The sequence below is a fragment of the Kogia breviceps genome, chromosome 15, assembly GCF_026419965.1.
Source record: "Kogia breviceps isolate mKogBre1 chromosome 15, mKogBre1 haplotype 1, whole genome shotgun sequence".
NCBI classification, from domain to species: domain Eukaryota; kingdom Metazoa; phylum Chordata; class Mammalia; order Artiodactyla; family Physeteridae; genus Kogia; species Kogia breviceps.
In genome coordinates, this window is record NC_081324.1 from 81452184 (window position 1) to 81469455 (window position 17272).

At 44.1% G+C, this 17272-nt stretch overlaps 1 long non-coding RNA gene across 1 annotated transcript; it reads left to right on the forward strand.

Moving 5' to 3' along the window:
• The first annotated feature begins 137 nt into the window (after positions 1-137).
• On the forward strand, positions 138-17244 carry LOC136792726 (uncharacterized). Its single transcript, XR_010836983.1, has 3 exons — positions 138-453; positions 841-1651; positions 16953-17244. It is a non-coding gene; the product is annotated as an uncharacterized lncRNA (long non-coding RNA).
• The last annotated feature ends 28 nt before the right edge of the window (positions 17245-17272 follow it).

Consider the following 17272-nt stretch of genomic DNA (forward strand, 5'->3'; position numbering starts at 1 on the left):
ATGTAGCGAAATAGTCAACATAATACGTTTAAATCCATTCACAGAAATTACTGATTTGTACCTACTGGATTAGGCTTGCCCACATCTATCTGCAGTAAACAGCAGATTCTAACATAGCATCTTGTTCTTCAGGCACCTTGATTTAAGACTAGAGGCATTTCAAGTAACATACACAAAAGTGGAATATGAGACATGGGAGCTGGGAACAGATGACCGCTGATCCATGAAGAAGGCACAGGATTTAGACTGCTGGAAAGGAAGAGAACCTGAGTTTCCCAGTGTGGAGCCATGATGAAAGGTTGAAAGAAAACGCAAGTTTATGGGGAAGTGAAGATGTAAGATCAACCAGTACAGCTAAGACAAGGTGGGCTTCTTGGTACTCAAGAAAGGCGAAAGCCATTGCAGGGAGGTGCTACATGAAAAACGTTTATTTTGGCAGAAGCACCCTCTAAGGTAAGGGTCTCATCCAAGTTATGAATGTAGTCGAAGAGAGGGCATAGAGCTGGTTATTGGCATGAGGGCAAAGAAGCAGTGTTTGTTCATGTCTGGTTACATAAAAATTAAAGAGCTCCTTTAAAAATAAGTTAAAGAGGGGACTTCCCTGGCGGTCCAGTGGTTAAGACTCCACACTTCCAGTGCAGGGGCATGGGTTCAATCCCTAGTCGGGGAACTAGGATTACATGCAGCACAGCCAAAAAAAAAAAAAAAAAAGAGGTTTCAAGTTATGTATGTCATTTCCTACCTCAAGAAAAGACAGACCCAAAGCTCACTCAGCCTTGCAGACCAGTTAGTTTGAATCTGCAAGGATGGTTCTTCACTTTTTTTTGTTCTGCAAACCAGATGTACACGTCAGCCTGCACCAGAAGAATGTGACATCTGCTCCAGGCTTCCGTTTCCTCACCTGTAAAATGGTGGAATTGTGAAGATTAAACCCATAAAAAGTGCCTACAACTTGGCTTACGCATAATAAGCATTCACTGTAGAGTTATAAGACACCAAAGAATATTTCCAAGATTTACATCAATTAGGAAAAGTTGATACAAGTTCAAGCAAGTCAATTTTCATTCATCTTTACTGGATTATGTATGTGAACTTCAGATGAAGAGTGAAAATTAAGGACTTCCCTCATGGTGCAGTGGTTAAGAATCTGCCTGCCAATGCAGGACACACGGGTTCAAGCCCTGGGCCGGGAAGATCCCACATGCCGTGGAGCAACTAAGCCCGTGCGCCACAACTACTGAGCCTGTGCTCTAGAGCCCACAAGCCACAACTACTGAGTCCGCATGCCACAACTACTGAAGCCCGTGTGCCTAGAGCCCGTGCTCCGCAACAAGAGAAGCCACCACAATGAGAAGCCCATGCACCACAAAGAAGAGTAGCCCCTGCTCGCCGCAACTAGAGAAAGCCCGCGTGCAGCAACGAAGACCCAAGGCAGTCAAAAATAAATTAATTTTTTTTTTAAGTGAAAATGAAGATGTACTATCAGTGCCGTCAACCTCAGCCCAAGAGATAGAATGAATACTTAAAATTTCTGCATCCATGAATTAGTACGTGATTAATGATTGTGTGAACACACAAGTGACTGCTATCCATCTGATCAGCACAATAGCTTCAGTCATTCAGTCAAATATCTGAAAAATTTCAAGTACAGGTAAGCATTTTAGTTGTGAGAATTATGGGTATGTATATTGTCAGTTATTTGAAGTACATGTTATAGGATTAAGTAAAGCAGTTCAGTTAATTACAAACAGTTTTTTAACCAAGAGGTTAAAACTAAGAAAATTAGAAATAATTAAGTAGGGAAATAGACTGTTACCTCGGTAAGTTAAGGATGCACTTTATATTCTTTGAGCTAACAGAAGTTTATAAGGCTTCAAAATATTGGAAATTAATCAGTGTGGCAACAATCTTTCAAGTGCTTTTAAAGTCATTATCTTACTGTTAGGACACAACACTCAATTTGGTTGTAGGGCCAGCCAAACGGCAACTTCTTCCACCAGCTTCAGCTGACGGTGAGCATCTGCCTAGTATTACAGATGTGCAGATGCTGACCACGGGGCAGTAAAGCAACTGATGGTGCTAAGAATCGTTCCTGCCTAGTGTCTACTTTGGAAAATTCTGACAATTTTAATAATTTAAGACAGATTTTTTTTTGATAAATTTCAATTTCATTCTTATGTCCCAAACAACCAGTTCTCTAGCAGTGATATTTGGCTGTAACCAGCTACTGAATTTTAATAATCATTCAGCCAAGATGTATATTTGATGTAACTGTAGAAAAAATACTAAGGAACCACTTTATTTTGTTTTATTTTTTTAATTTATTTATTTTGCGGTACGCGGGCCTCTCACTGTTGTGACCTCTCCCGTTGCGGAGCACAGGCTCCGGATGCGCAGGCTCAGCGGCCACGGCTCACGGGCCGAGCCGCTCCACGGCATGTGGGGTCTTCCCGGACCGGGGCACGAACCCGTGTCCCCTGCATCGGCAGGCGGACTCTCAACCGCTGCGCCACCGGGGAAGCCCTGGGGAAGCCCAAGCCCCTAAGGAACCACTTTAAAAGTGTGTATTCTTTTTTTCTCCTAGCCAGCCAATTAGCACAGTATCAAATACCATGTCTCCCAGAGATGACCAGCCCACACACCAGTTGTTCAGGGCTGGTGAACAAGAGAACAGTAACCAGTCATGTTCTGGGACAGACTGGCTGCTTGACCTTTCCAGCAGAACCCTGGCAAGTTAGGTAGGTGTGGCAGGAGAGCGGGTGGGACTAAGGATGTTCTTGCTGAGGTTGGCAGAAGTTCACATGCCATCTGCTGGAAATGTTCTCATTCACCAACTCCACGAGCCTTTAGTGGAAGCAAATTCTCTACCTTTTATTTACCAAAATAAAGTCACTTTCCAAATTTTGATGACCCACTGACAAACACCAGTATCTTCCTTCTCATATCTAGGTTTAATCTTTCTGATTAAAGGATCGCTGGAGTTGACTTCAACAGATTGTAGACTTAATCCCCTGGTCGGGAGGCTGTACAGCATAAATAAGATGCATGGATCCAGTGTGGCGGATCAGGGGTTGGCTGGATTTTGCTTTACTTAAATTGGTTTGAGATTTGCTTTGTATTCCTTTTGCTGTTCTAGGGCCACTGGGTATTTCTAATGATGATGGACTAAAGAGAGGAAAGAAAAGCAGCGATCCTAAAGTTTGCTGCAGTGCAGATTGCTTATTGAGTGCACATTTTGGTCACCATGATGTGCTTTTATAAGATTATTTTTGAAATCCATAATCTTGCTCAGATTAACACAGTTTTCAGTTGTATTTATACTGAGACTTGAGAATGGTGATCTGCATTCCCTTCCAGCTCCAGGAAGCTAGGATTCCTGCAGTGCTGTTCAAACTTTTTTTTTTTTTTTTGACAGGTGGAACCCTTCAAACAAAAACATATCAAAGGCATCACTTGTAAAATAAATAAAATCAGAAAACCTCTGTTAGAAGCAGAGGCTTATCATTCTATATACTTACAGGCCTGTAAGCATCGGTAGGATGTCAGTATAACCTTCTACTATTAGAGCCTTTTCAAACTTTGTGATGCCATGTCTAAGATCTAACTAGCTAAGTACTCTTTGGGTAGAAAGTCAAACAAGTTAGCACTTTGAGAGTTATTTAGCTGGCTTTCATGTCTTAGCATTGCATTATGGGACACAGTAGATCAGGAAAGCATCCTGCAGATCCTAACAAAACCTCCTTTAGGAGACCAGGGTTTTTCACTGAGGGTGTTCCATGCCATTTATGTTTCTTGAGTGTGTGGGGGTGTAATTAACTGTATCCCAATGTGTGTATATAATCATTTCCTTGCTTTTTCTTCAATGTATCCCTGAACAGTATGTTAAATTTTGCCAATTTTTGAACTTTATGTAATGAAAATTACACTGTATTCTTCTGTAAATGGTTTCTTTCAACATGTTTTTTTTTTTTAGGGGTTTATCCATGTTGACATGCTTGATTCCCAGTTGTGGGTTTTGTGGGCGTGTGGTGGGGGGGTTCCCCTCCTTTTTGCTTTTCTTTTCCTCCACTTTTTTTCTATTTGAAGTTACGTTCTTTATAACTCACTGTTCTTTTAGTGGTTACTGTAACAAATTTAATTTAAATTATTAGTGTTAGAAGTTATTATCTTTGCTCTTCTTCCCATTCTCCTTTATCATTTACAGCAAGATAGTGTTAGACCTCATTTTTCCATTTCTCTTTAACCTCTCATTTTTTTTCCATCTCTGTCCTTATGATCTGCATTCTCAAAAATAGCTTCAGCTCTGTCTTCTAGTTTATTAATTTTCTCCTCAGTCATGCCTAATCTATCTAATCCATCCACTGAATTTTTAATTTTAATCACTGTATTTTTATTTCAAGTTTTGTTTTGTTTAGATTTCAAAATCTGCTTGGCTATTCTTTGTTGTCATTTACTCCCTCCTAATTATTTATTTATTTATTTATTATAAATTATTTGTTTCTTTTTGGCCATGTTGGGTCTTGGTTGCTGCATGTGGGCTTTCTCTAGTTGCAGCGAGCGGGGGCTACTCTTCGTTGCGGTGCATGGGCTTCTCATTGCGGTGTCTTCACTTTGTTGCGGAGCGCGGGCTCTAGGCACGCGGGCTTCAGCAGTTGTGGCACACAGGCTCAATAGTTGTGGCTCACGGGCTCTAGAGCACAGGTTCAGTATTTGTGGCGCATGGGCTTAGTTGCTCCACGGCATGTGGGATCTTCCCGGACCAGGGCTCGAACCCGTGTTCCCTGCATTGGCAGGCGGATTCTTAACCACTGCGCCACCAGGGAAGTCCTCCTGATCTTTTTAAACTTAAGTGTTATTTTCCCTGCATATGGTAAAATGGCTGTTGTCCCGATATCTGAAATCTTTGGGAGTTTCTTTGTTGTTCCTGCTGGTTCTCATTTCTGTGTGTTTTGTTATATTTTACTTGGAGTTGCCCGTTTTACTTGTCCTTTTATCTTTATCTGTGGGGAGTCTCTGCAGCCTGGATTGAAGTTAAGTTTCCACAGAGAAGATAGGAGTTTGCCTTTCTGGGTAAACTGGGGCAGTAGCAACATAGAATCTTTAAATTCCTCACTTGATGTTTTTCACATCATACAGGTAATCATGAAATTAAGCCTCAAACGTTTAGGTCCTAGCAATGAATTCGTAGGAGAGAACTTTTTACTCCCCTCTACCCAGTGCCAGGGTCAAGATAGGCAAGCTTCTTTGCCATCTCCTGCATGGCAGGGTTATTTCTTCTGTTTTTAATGCCATATACCCAGCTGTAATTGGGGTCTACTATAATTAGGTTGAACTGTGGGGGAGTGCCTACATAATTCAGCAATGTCATAAAGTTTGGGGCCTTAAAAAATGGCAGCTTTCTAATAGATTCCCTGCCTTGAGTAGGTTCTGGGCTTTATCCCCTTCCCCAGCACCACTAGAGAGTTATAAAAACTGAAGTGGAAGGTCTCCAGGGTTTTGAAGAAGCCTTTAAGACAAAGCCATCTTGGTGCCCATGTGCTTCCCAAAGTTCAAGGTTCCTATTTCCACTTTGTTTAGGCATCAGTCTGCTAATCTCTTTCCTGCCAGCCCTATAATTTATTTTTTAACATAGTTTTTACATTTCATTTAATATTTTAGTTATTTTAATCAAGAGAATCTTTCAGGGTCTTTCTCCATCCTTTGGTCTCTTCGAGTCTCTTTAGCTCATTTCTATTTCAGTAGTTGATCTAATTAAGTTGAATCCTTGGCACTGTTTTATGAATTCAAACATACCACCACTTAAACCCAGAGACTTTAGTATTCAGGTGCCTGTCAGATTTCTCTTTAAAAGTCCCTTTCTTTGATCCTGGATGCCACTTCAAATGGGAATTATTTTTTACTTTATATTTAAATTGTTTGAAGTTACCCACCTGCAAATCCTTTTAAGATCAGAGTTTGATGTAGGAAATAATTTACTGGGTGGGTGTATTTACTACTGTTTTAAAGACCCATGTTGATTTGCTATGCAGTTTTCCTTTTATAAGAATTTATTATACACTTGGAAGTGTATAATAACTTCACACCAGGAAGTGAAGCGGCTGTGGTGGAAAGACAATCAGGATTTAGGTCAAAGGAATTGAGCAGCGAGACCAGGCAGCAGAGGTTCCTCACTCCCTAATTCCACAGTTCAGCCTCTGGGGTTATTGATCTGGGTCTGTGAGCTCCCTGAAATTCTATGTAGTATATTAACCTGTGGATCTTTCTAAGGAAAGGATTTATAGCTTCATCAAGTTTGCATAGTTTAGAGGGGGTAAGTGCTGGTTTTAATGAGTGAGTGGGCCTGGGTCCTACCTCAGACTTCATTTGGTTTGAAGGTGGCCATTCTCATGATGACTACTTTAATTCTAGGGAGGATTTCTAAAATACAAAGTAAATTCCCAGGCCTAGAATTTAATTCTCCCTTTTTTTTCTTTAAATCTCGTGTTTTAAAATGGTATTTATGCACTCTCTTTAGTAATTATCTCACTCATGGTTTCTTTGCCAAGAGTAACAGAAATCCCGTTGGTAATAACTTTAGTATTTATGTTGAGCAGATCTGTGTTCATTTTGATGAAAAAACAGTAGAATCATACATCTTACAGCCATAAGGGAACTTTCTGAATTGTTAGTACTTTCTTTACAATATAGATGGGTGAGATTCAATTTAAGCTTCCTATTCCTTTAGGAGTCGTTTGTAACAAAGAAGTAGAAAAAGTAACTCAAAATTATAGGGTTTTCTGCAAAGTGCTGCTCAAGCTAGTTCTTACCTACACAGAGGTACCCATTTCTATAATGAACTTATGGATATGTGTGGCCTTGAGCTAGTTACACTAGCTCCCGAGTCTGTAGAAGCCCACATATGCAGCAGCTCGCAGCTCTTCCCTTCCTAAGGGCCGTACTGGGCAGTGGTTAGAGCATGGACTCTACAGCCTAGGGCCGAGGTGGGAATCCTCACTGCCACTGCTGATTGTGTGGCCTTGGGCAAGTCATTTAACCTCTTAGTGCCTCAGTGTTTCCCTTGGTTAAAAAATAGGGATGGAAACATTACATCAGTGATTGCTGTAAAGATTCTAAACATTAATACATGGAAAGAATTGAGACCCAGACCCATAATAGCTGTGTGGTAAATATGAGACATTACTATTATTGATTGACTGCATCCTGCCACCAAACCATGTAGCATTAAATGAAAGGTATAACACAGTTAAAACAGAAACTCTAATCCCAGCCTCCTTACCGTCGTCTATATTTGATAACCCAAAATGGAATTACTTAGCAAAATACACCGTTGTGAAATTCTGTTCTACAAAGATCCACAAGCTTTCTACAAGTCACACCAAGCCAACCAGGAAACTGAAGGAAAAATATCAATAGTTTCACACACAGTCTCAACAAATCAATTACAACTAATTAATTCTCTTTTTTTTTAAGGCATGTTTTAACCTTTTAAATTAATTCGCTTTTTGAAAAGGTGTAGTGCACGTAAGTCATTTTCCAAAACACTCTAAAATGTTAAAGTAAATCTTCCATTCTCCCTGGCCCCTCGGCCAGCCTCCACAGATGAAGCTGTTCCTGGTTTTTTTTTGCACTTTTCATGGATATGGCTACTTACACCAGTGTGTATGAGTATATATCTTACTCCATCTTTTTTTTTCTTTTTAATGCCAGTGGTATTGGAACATTGTTTTTATTATGGTAGATTTTCCCGTATTAGTATATTATACAGCTACCTCATTCTTTGAACTCAACCCCTGGTTCTAATTTTTCAAAAAGCTTATTAAAAGAACATTCTTCCTCCCTTTGTGGAAAATAGAGAAGTGTGAAGTCAGGAATGCAATAGTAAAATGTGGGGAGGAAAATCCTATCACAATCAGACACAGAAAGCTGTTTTATGCCAACAGAACTGACAGTATTTACCTGTAAACATTTGTTCTTTGTAACAAGCCACGTTCCTAGCCCTGGTTTCTCAAGTGCAGGTTGAGGAGTGCCTTCTGAATCGGTTCCAAAAGACGGAAATAAGCTCAGCGGGCCCCAGTACAGCTCTGTGATTGTGCCAGAAGGAAGCAGCAGGGACCGCACCCCCAAAACCAAGCAAGGGCTGTGCACAAGACAATGAGGGGGCCTGGGGCACCTGCCACGTGTGGCAGCTCACTCAAAATGATGGTTCATTAGCTGCTACCCCTGTGCCCATGTACCCCAGAGCATCTTGTTCAGATTTTCTCATTGGTTTTATGTAGTGGATAATGGCCATGCATGTGGTTAAGAAGGTTTTTTTTTCCTGAAGGTAAAAAAGGATAGACAGTGAAAGGTCTCCTAAGCTTCAGTTTTCCTCCTCAGAGACAGCGAACCTCAATCCTGTGTATTTGTAAGTTGATCCTTTTTTTCCTTACACATTAGTTTTTAACGCACTTCTACATTTTGGTTTATGTAAGTATATTAACCTATACTCAGTAATCTTGGAGATCATCTTATGTGTACATATTGCTGCCTTATTCTTTTTTAGACCTATTTGTATATTTTTACCATGATTGATTTAACCAGCCCCCGTTGGATGGACTTTCAGGTTGTTTGCCCTTGTTTGCTGCTATACTAATGCTGAATAAATATCCTCGTCCATAGTGAGGTGGACACATGTTCAACTCAAGTGCTATCTGTTGAATAGACTCCATGGAGTCAAATTGTTAATCAGAAGGGGAGGTCAGGTTTTTCAGCTTCTCATTCTGAAAAACTTTCAAATATGTAAACAATTAGAAGAGTAGTGAACCCCCATGTGGGTGTCATTCAGCCTGCACAGTGAACTTGGAGCTGAGCTGTGTCATTTCTACTTAACTCCCCTAACATCATTTTGAAGTAAGTCCTAGATATCATATTTATAAATATTTCAGTTTATACCTCTAAAAGGTGATTTTTTAAAAACATAACTATGATACCATTATCACACCTAATACCCAGTCAGCAGCATTCAAATACACAGAAAGACATAATGATACTAAAACATTAGGGATTGGGAACTGTCCGTACTCTGACATTCTTTCTTCATTTGTTACCAAGAATATGTCTCTACAGAGAAACTCTCCTTCCTCTGCTCTATGATTACCCTGAGTTATAACGTGTACAGGAAAGTCAGGATAAACGCTTGACTCTTTCCCTTTATTTACCAATTAAAAAAATATTCTTGGGCTTCCCTGGTGGCGCAGTGGTTGAGAATCCGCCTGCCGATGCAGGAGACACGGGTTCGTGCCCTGGTCCGGGAAGATCCCACATGCCGCGGAGCAACTAAGCCCGTGAGCCATGGCCGCTGAGCCTGTGCGTCCGGAGCCTGTGCTCCGCAACGGGAGAGGCCACAACAGTGAGAGGCCCGCATACCGCAAAAAAAAAAAAAAAAAAAAAAAAAAAAAATTCTTTGGCTACACCACGTGGCATGTGGAATCTTCGTTCTCCAACTAGGGATGGAATCCACACCCCCTGCAGTGGAAGTGCGGAGTCTTAACTAGTGGACTGCCAAGGAAGTCCCTTATTTACCCGTTTTCAAAATAAATGTGTCACCATCCTTTCAGAGGTGACCAGAGAGTCAGGATTTGTTTTGGTTTGCTCTGTTGTAGAATCATTATGAACTCGTGGGCTTCGATCCGTTGCAATTCATACTCTCAAAGTTTACTTTTACCATCCTTAGCCAGTCAGACCCTCTTTGAGTTTCCCTGCATCTTTTTTTTTTTTTTTTTTGTCTGTGTCCTTTTGACGTGACTCTAGCACGGATTTCCGTGCCTTCTGCTCTGACACGGCGCTATAGGTGCATTTTGAACTTTCCTCCATTTCTCCAGAGCCACAGTTCCCCTTCAGCGGGAAATGGCTTTTGGTCATTCAGTGTTGGGCTTGGGGCTCGTTGCTACTGAGTTTGTTTCTAGGCCTTTTCAGTGAACAAAGCTAGGAAGTACGTATTTTTAAGAGAAACTAGATCATTCACGCTGATATTTCCAATCCAAATTTAAGATTTCATAGTTTTTACTTCTTTGATTTTATATTTGTGTCTTAGTCTCTTATAATGAAAATATTAGTTCCCAGCAATAGTAACAATTATTTATTTGCTTCATCCTATATTACATATAATAGTTTCAGAAAAATATGAATATTATTAATAACATGAGTACTGAATTTTTTTAACATCTTTATTGGAGTATAATTGCGGTAGGCGTGCACTCAATGCAGGTGGCTGGTTTTTTCTCCCAGTTACCACGCCCCTTTCCCTTGCTCTGCCACGCGTTCCAGTGGGATGTTTACAGCTCCGCCTCCCACACCGAGCACACTGTACCTTAGCAGCAGGAACTTCCCCTATCTCTCTCTCCCTCAACTCCCGGCCTGGGTTCCTTGGATGCAAATGAGAGAAACCAGCTCAGGCAGACAGAAACAAACAGGGAGTTTACTGGAAGGCAGTGAGACACCCCACAAGGTGGAAGGGAAGGCTGGAGACCCAGGCTTGGCACATTACAGGCACCAGCCACCCCAGAGCTTCTCCACCGCAGACCCCGCCCTGATGTGAGCTGTCTGTCTCTTTCCCATGGGCTCCACTTGGGTCCCGTGCCCACCTCTCAGCCAGAAGAGGGGGACACCTTGAACAGTTCCCTCAGACTGGACCCAGCAGGTGAGTCAGTTCCCGTAACAGGAATGAGTGCTAAGCAGCAGCCAAAACCCAACAAGTGTCCAAGTGTGGACAAGCGCTGGATGTTCTTGGCAAGAAGTAGCAGAAATCCTCACCCGAACAACAGTGAAATGTGTCATCTCTCAAAAGCAGCATCATGCAAGTGGCTGTGGGCTGAGTAGATCGGGGACTCAGCAGCAGCATCAGGGGCCTGGGTGCTTTCCGCCCCTCGCTCTGCCCTGCTCAGGCGGGGAGCAGGACTGCACTCCAGGCATTAGGTCCACACCTGGGCCAGCGGAGGGAGAAAGGCAGCAGGCTCCTGCGATGCTCCTGGGAAGAGCAAGCTTCCCCTCAGGTCTCACTGGCCAGAGCATGGGGTCATATGCCCTTTCCTGGAACAGATACTGGCAAGGAGGGGTGGCATCACCCAGATTGGTCTAGACTGATCTCCTGGGGGGGGGGAAGAAGTTGGGGAGTCAGTCTACCTTTGCACCAACGCGGGACCCATGCATCTGGTCGGACCTCCTCCAGCTGGCCAGGAGGGCCGAACCCCATGGGCGAGAGTAGTTTCCACGAGTAACCAGCAGGTAGAACAAAGCGACGCGGCTAAACCTTTTCGTTTGCGGTTCTGCTCACCCGATGAGAGTCAGAAAACATTTATAGTGCCTCTGGCCTCTTCTCCCCAGTGCAAAAGTCTCACCCACTTCGACAGGAAAGCTTCCAGAGCACTGGAAACCCTGACCCCTGAACGCTGGCACCCACTGCTCCTGGCACAGCTGGAGGAGAAGTCCACAGAGAACCTTATGTTTGGGGCGCGGTTCGTGCTCCACCTCTGCCTCTTACCAGCTGTGTGGCCTTGTAACCCACAGTCTTCTCTGTGCAGATGCTTAGCACATCTTCGCCTGACATACAGTAAGAGCTGAATAAACGCAGCTTCCTACATTCCACGTTCCGTGCTAGGCCAGGGGGACTCCGGCGTGGGCCCTACCAGCCGTCCCACTTCTGCCCTGTTTCTCTGCTCCTTTTCACGAGCGTTCATTCTTCCTTGAGTGGTTTCTGGGCCTTCCCTCCGCTTCCCCCGCTCTCTGCGCTCTTCAGGCCACTCCTGTCAGCATCTGACACCATCCACTCCTCCACCCTCCGCACACTCTCCTCCTGGCCCCCAGGATCCTACATGCTCTGGGTTTTTCCTTCCACCTCCCGGTTACTCTGTCTCCCTTGCAGCCCCTTCCTCACCTGATCCATCTCCACCTCAGTCCTGGGCCACTTTGTCTGCACGCGGGAGGGGGAGAACTCAGCCTGGCCCACGGTTTTCAACACCAGCTGTGTGCCCATGACCCCCGAAAAGGAAAACTCCGTGTTTTTCTCTCCACTCAGTACTTTCATTTCAACAAATGTGTGGGGTTTGCGCACCGAGCAATTCTGACGCTAACTGCCTGGAGTCAGCACAGACCCCACAGGTTAAGGGCCCAGCCCCATACGCCTTCCCCTCTCTCGCCCTCCACCCTTCAGACAACAGTTGCAAGTCCAGGTTGTCACCTGTGCTTCTTACCACCTCTAAATCAGAGGTTCCTCTGATCCCCTCCTCAATCAATAATTTGCTAGAATGGCTCATAGGACTCTAGAAAATGGTTTACTCCAAATTAGGGTTTACCATAAATGGATACAACTCAGGAACAGCCAGATGGAAGAGATACATAGGGCAAGGTATTGGATGATGGAACACACAGCTTCCATGCCCTCTCCAGGCACACCACCCTCCCAGCACCTCCACAGGTTCACCCACCTGGAAGCTCTTCGAACCCCTTCAGTTAGGATTCTTAATGGAGGCTTCATTATGTAGGGTGTAATTGACTAAACCATTGGTCTCCTGCCAGTATCTAGACCAATCTGGGTGATGCCATCCTTCCTTGCCAGTGATTAACTCAGCCTCCAGCCCCTCTCCCCTCCCCAAGAGAGGTGGGGGACTAAAAGTTCCAACCATCTAACCCCTTAGCTGGTTCCCCTGGCAACCAGCCCCCCATCCTTGGGGGCTTTCCAAGTCATTTCATTAATATAAACTCAGGTGTGGTTCAAAGGGGCTCGTTTTGAATAGCAAGAGATGCTCCTTTAACCTTAATTACTAGAGCATCTCAGGAGCTGGGGACAAAACCAAATAAAAGATGCTCCTGGGACTTACCTGGCGGTCCAGTGGTTGACTCTGTGCTTCCACTGCAGGGGGCACAGGTTGGATCCCTGGTCGGGGAAGTTCCATGTGCCACACGGTGTGGCCAAGAAGAAAAAAAAAAAATTTTTTTTTTAAAAAGAAAAGATGCTCCTATTACTCTTATCACTTAGGAAATTACAAGAGTTTTAGGAGCTCTGGCCAGGAGCCCAGGGATAAAAACCGGAATATATAGTTCTTCTATCACAAAATCACACCCTAAATCTCTGACTTAAATCCTACTCTGCCCTCATGACACTGCCACTTTAACAATTCAAACCAAACATTATCAAAACCAACGAGGACGTCCCTTTACCTGTTCCCCTCCCAGCTTCTCCATCTCAGTGATGGCACCCCTGTGTACTCAGGGGCTCCAGCCTCTTCCTCACCCTCCACGTCCAATCCCTCAGTTCCTCACCTGTTCGATATATCCCAAATGGACCCCGAACCCATGCCCTTTTTCCTTCCCTCTTCTCAACATTCTGGTTCAAGCCACCATTATCTCTCACCTCTACTTCCTTTTTTTGCCTTCTCTATAATCCAGTCCCCACCCAGCAAGCAGAGTTACCTTTGTAAAATCAAACTATGTCAGTGAATGAAAGGGTAAACAAAATGTGGTCTGTCCATACAGTGGAATAGTCAGCCATAGAAGGAAGGAAGTAGTGGCACGTGCTACAACATGGATGAACCTCAAAAACATGCTGAGTGAAATAAGCCAGACACAAAAGACCACATACTATATGATTCCCTTTATATGAAATGTCTGAAATAGGCAAATCCGTAGAGACAGAAAGCAGATCAGTGGGTACTTTAGGGCTGGAGGTAGGCAGGAATGGGGAGTAACTGCTTAATGGGTACAGGGTTTCTTTTTGAGACGATGAAAAAATTCTTAAATCGAATAGTGGTGAAGCTTACACAACTTTATAAATATACTAAATGCCACTGATTGTACACTTTCTAATGGTTAAAATGTTACATATATTTAACTACAATAAAAAATACATATATCAAACTGTGACTCTCCCCCTGCTTAGAACTGGCATCGCTTCTTGTATTTTGAACTCCAGCCTTCCCTTTGGTCTCTGCCTTCCTCTCTGACCTTACTTCTCACCACTGTCTTTCCCTCCTACCATGTTTCAGTAATTCTGGCCACCTTTAGTTTCTCATTAGGCCAGGCTCATGCTCACCTCAGGCCCTTTGCACATACTGTTCCCTCCACTTAGAAGGTTTTCCCCTCTCTTTATGGCCAGCTCTATATCAGCTCTCAGTATTAACTTGAACGTCACAGAGAGGCCTTTCCAAACTGTCCTACCTTGGTGAGGCCTCATCTCTATCCCCACCACTATTATTCTTTGTGTCTTCCTCTAAGGAGTAAGTTCGATGAGAGGAGGTGGAACCTGTCTCATTCACCTCTGTATTCTGTGTCTAGCACATAGCCGACACTCGGAAATTATTTACTAAATTAATGAAAGATCACCCAGCTAGCAAGGGAATGGATGGAGGCAGGATTTAAACCCAGGTCTCTTGGATGCCAACTCCTATGTTCTTACTACCCTTTCATGTGATTCTGAACGATGAAGCAGAAGTTCAAGCCAAGTATCAGAGAAGGGGGTCAGAGATAGTCATGACCTTTTAATGTAGCTACATTATCTTACGTAGGGACCCACACCTATCATACATAGGTATCCTTGTGCGGCTGTCACTGGTATAGATGAATCATACCTGCTGGAAAAGGAATCTCTTGACCCAGGCGGTAGATGTAACTCTGGGAAATCCAAACAGAGCCCTTGCCCCCGGCCCTGGCTGAGATCGCATCGACTTCTCTCTCCTCCGTTCCATTTTCGTACATTCTCCTAGAGCCTGGCTTTTCCCCGAGGAAGGGAAGTGGTCAATTGCAACAGCTGAAACACTGTCCTGAAGGAACCAAAACCAGCAGAGATAGCCCTCTCTCTTCCTACTGGGTAAAACCAGAACCGTCACTGTCTTGGCTCTTCAGGGGCGCAAGCAGCCTAGACCCAAAGCTTAGAGCTTCCCAAAATGCCCATGAACATCAAAAGGCAGGACACCCAGAAAGCTCCTGGGACAATGACTGAGACATACTTGAGCAAGCTGGGCTTACTGCTTGATAAGAAATGGGAAGGATGGGGGGTGCGGCAGGGACTCCCTTGTGAAAGAGAACTGTGTCAGCATCGCCCAAACGAAAACACGGCCTTCATTTAAAGCAGGAGTTTCTAATCTCTTTTGTAAGGTGGGTCCTCCTCTCAGGGTAATGTTTTCAAATGCATAAAAGAAAACGCTTCATTTTTCAAAGGGCCCCAGTTATCTTGAAATGCAGTTATTTTTCTAATTGTGATAAAGTAATATATGAAATTCTTTGTTAACACATTAAACTATAAGAACTAAGAACTAGTTTAATTACTGTAACTTTGAAGTCGTGAGTGTAAGTTATATTTTGAGATATCTACAAATACTATATTGTAACGTGGAAACATCTGTGATTTTGACTGACTACAAAATCATGGGTGCTGCTAATACAACTGGGGTTTGTTACCTACATTCATAACCGAAAGAAGTACTAAATTGAAGTTAGAGGTTAATGCAAATTAAGATGTAATTTTTTTCCCATCCAAGTTTATGGACCTCTTGGATTCTTTCGGTGGACCGCAGGTGACTCTGCCGTAAGGACTGTTCGCCTCACCTCCTCAACTACTTAAATAGGAGCTCTCAGAACAGAGGTGCTCCTTCATCTCATATTAAGTATCTAGAAAAGGCCTGCCACACCGTTGGTATCCAGTGCCAGTCTGCTGAGTCTCTTGGATTTTCTAGGTAGACAATCACATTGATTGCAAATATTAGCTTTTCTCTTTTCGAGCTTTGTACCTCATGTTTCTTGTCCTATTGCATTAGCTGGGATCTTCAGTTACAATGCTGAAGAGAAGCAGTGATGGTGGGCACCCTTACTGTATTATGCTCAGTACTCATTTGTTAATTTTTGCTGTTGCATAATTACATAATGGAATGTAAAGCACCTGCTGTGCCAGACTCTCTGCTAAAGATGTTAGCACAACTGAGATGTTTTCCTGTCCACTGAGAAGGCTGAGGAGTAGAGGGATTCCAGTGAAGACAGCAGTATTGAGAACATTACCAAATTCTCCAGACTTGCTGACCGGCTCCCTCAGGATCCTGATTCCTAAAAAAGTATGGAAATAGGTCCCTGCTGGTGGCCCCAGCCTCCAGGGCATAGGTAAGGCTGGCAGCTGCAGGCTTTCCCGGGAACACTGCAGTGTAGGTCAACGATGAAACGCGTGGGGAAAATAATGAGTGGTGCCTCCAGCAGGGGTCAGCCAGAAGGTCAGGCCAGGGGCAGTGTTTGAGCCTTGCCTTGGTAGGGCCTGTTGAGATCACCAGTCGTCTGTACTAAGCTTAAAACTACAGGCAGGACTAGTTGTTAAAAACCAACAGAAAGAGGATTGCAGCTTTGAGGTGGGAGTTAGGTGAAGGAATACCTGAACCCGTTCCCTCACTCCCTTCCCTTCCCCAGCCCTCAGGGAGTGAACGCAGGGGAGGGCTGGGAAGGACAGTCCACACTCCTCTACTCTGTCTAGCTCGCCGGGGGTGGGGGGGAGGCGGGAAGGGAGTCTCTAATAAAATATAAAGTGGAAGTTTAGAATGGACCAGACTACGCCTTAGGGACCAGAATGGGACTGTTGTAATAACAAAACGTGACTGAGGAGTCAGATCAGACATGTTTTAAGAAAGCCCCCTACCCAGCAGGAGGCAGGAGACAGCATTGGGAGGAGCAGACTCAATAGAAGCTAATGGAGACAGTATCTCTGTGATAGGCCGAATACTGGGCCCCCAGAGATATTCAAGTCGGAATCCTCAGAACCTATGAATATGCTACCTTACATGGCAAAAGGACATTGTACGTGTGATTAGGTCCAGGATCTTGAGATGGGGAGATTATCCTGGATTGTTCAGGTGGGCCCAATATAATCACAAGTGTCCTTTTAAAAGAGGGAGGGAGGGGCTTCCCTTGTGGCGCAGTGGTTAAGAATCCGCCTGCCCATGCAGGGGACACGGGTTCGAGCCCTGGTCCAGGACGTTCCAACATGCCGCGGAGCAACTAAGCCCGTGCGCCACAACTACTGAGCCTGCACGCTAGAGTCAGCGAGCTACAACTGCTGAGCCCGTGTGCCACAACTACTGACGCCTGCGCACCACAACTACTGAAGCCCACGCGCCTAGAGCCCGTGCTCCACAACAAGAGAAGCCACCGCAGTGAGAAGCCCGCGCACCACAATGAAGAGTGACCCACGCTCACCGCAACTAGAGAAAGCCCGCGCACAGCAACAAAGACCCAATGCAACCACATATAAATAATACATAAAAAT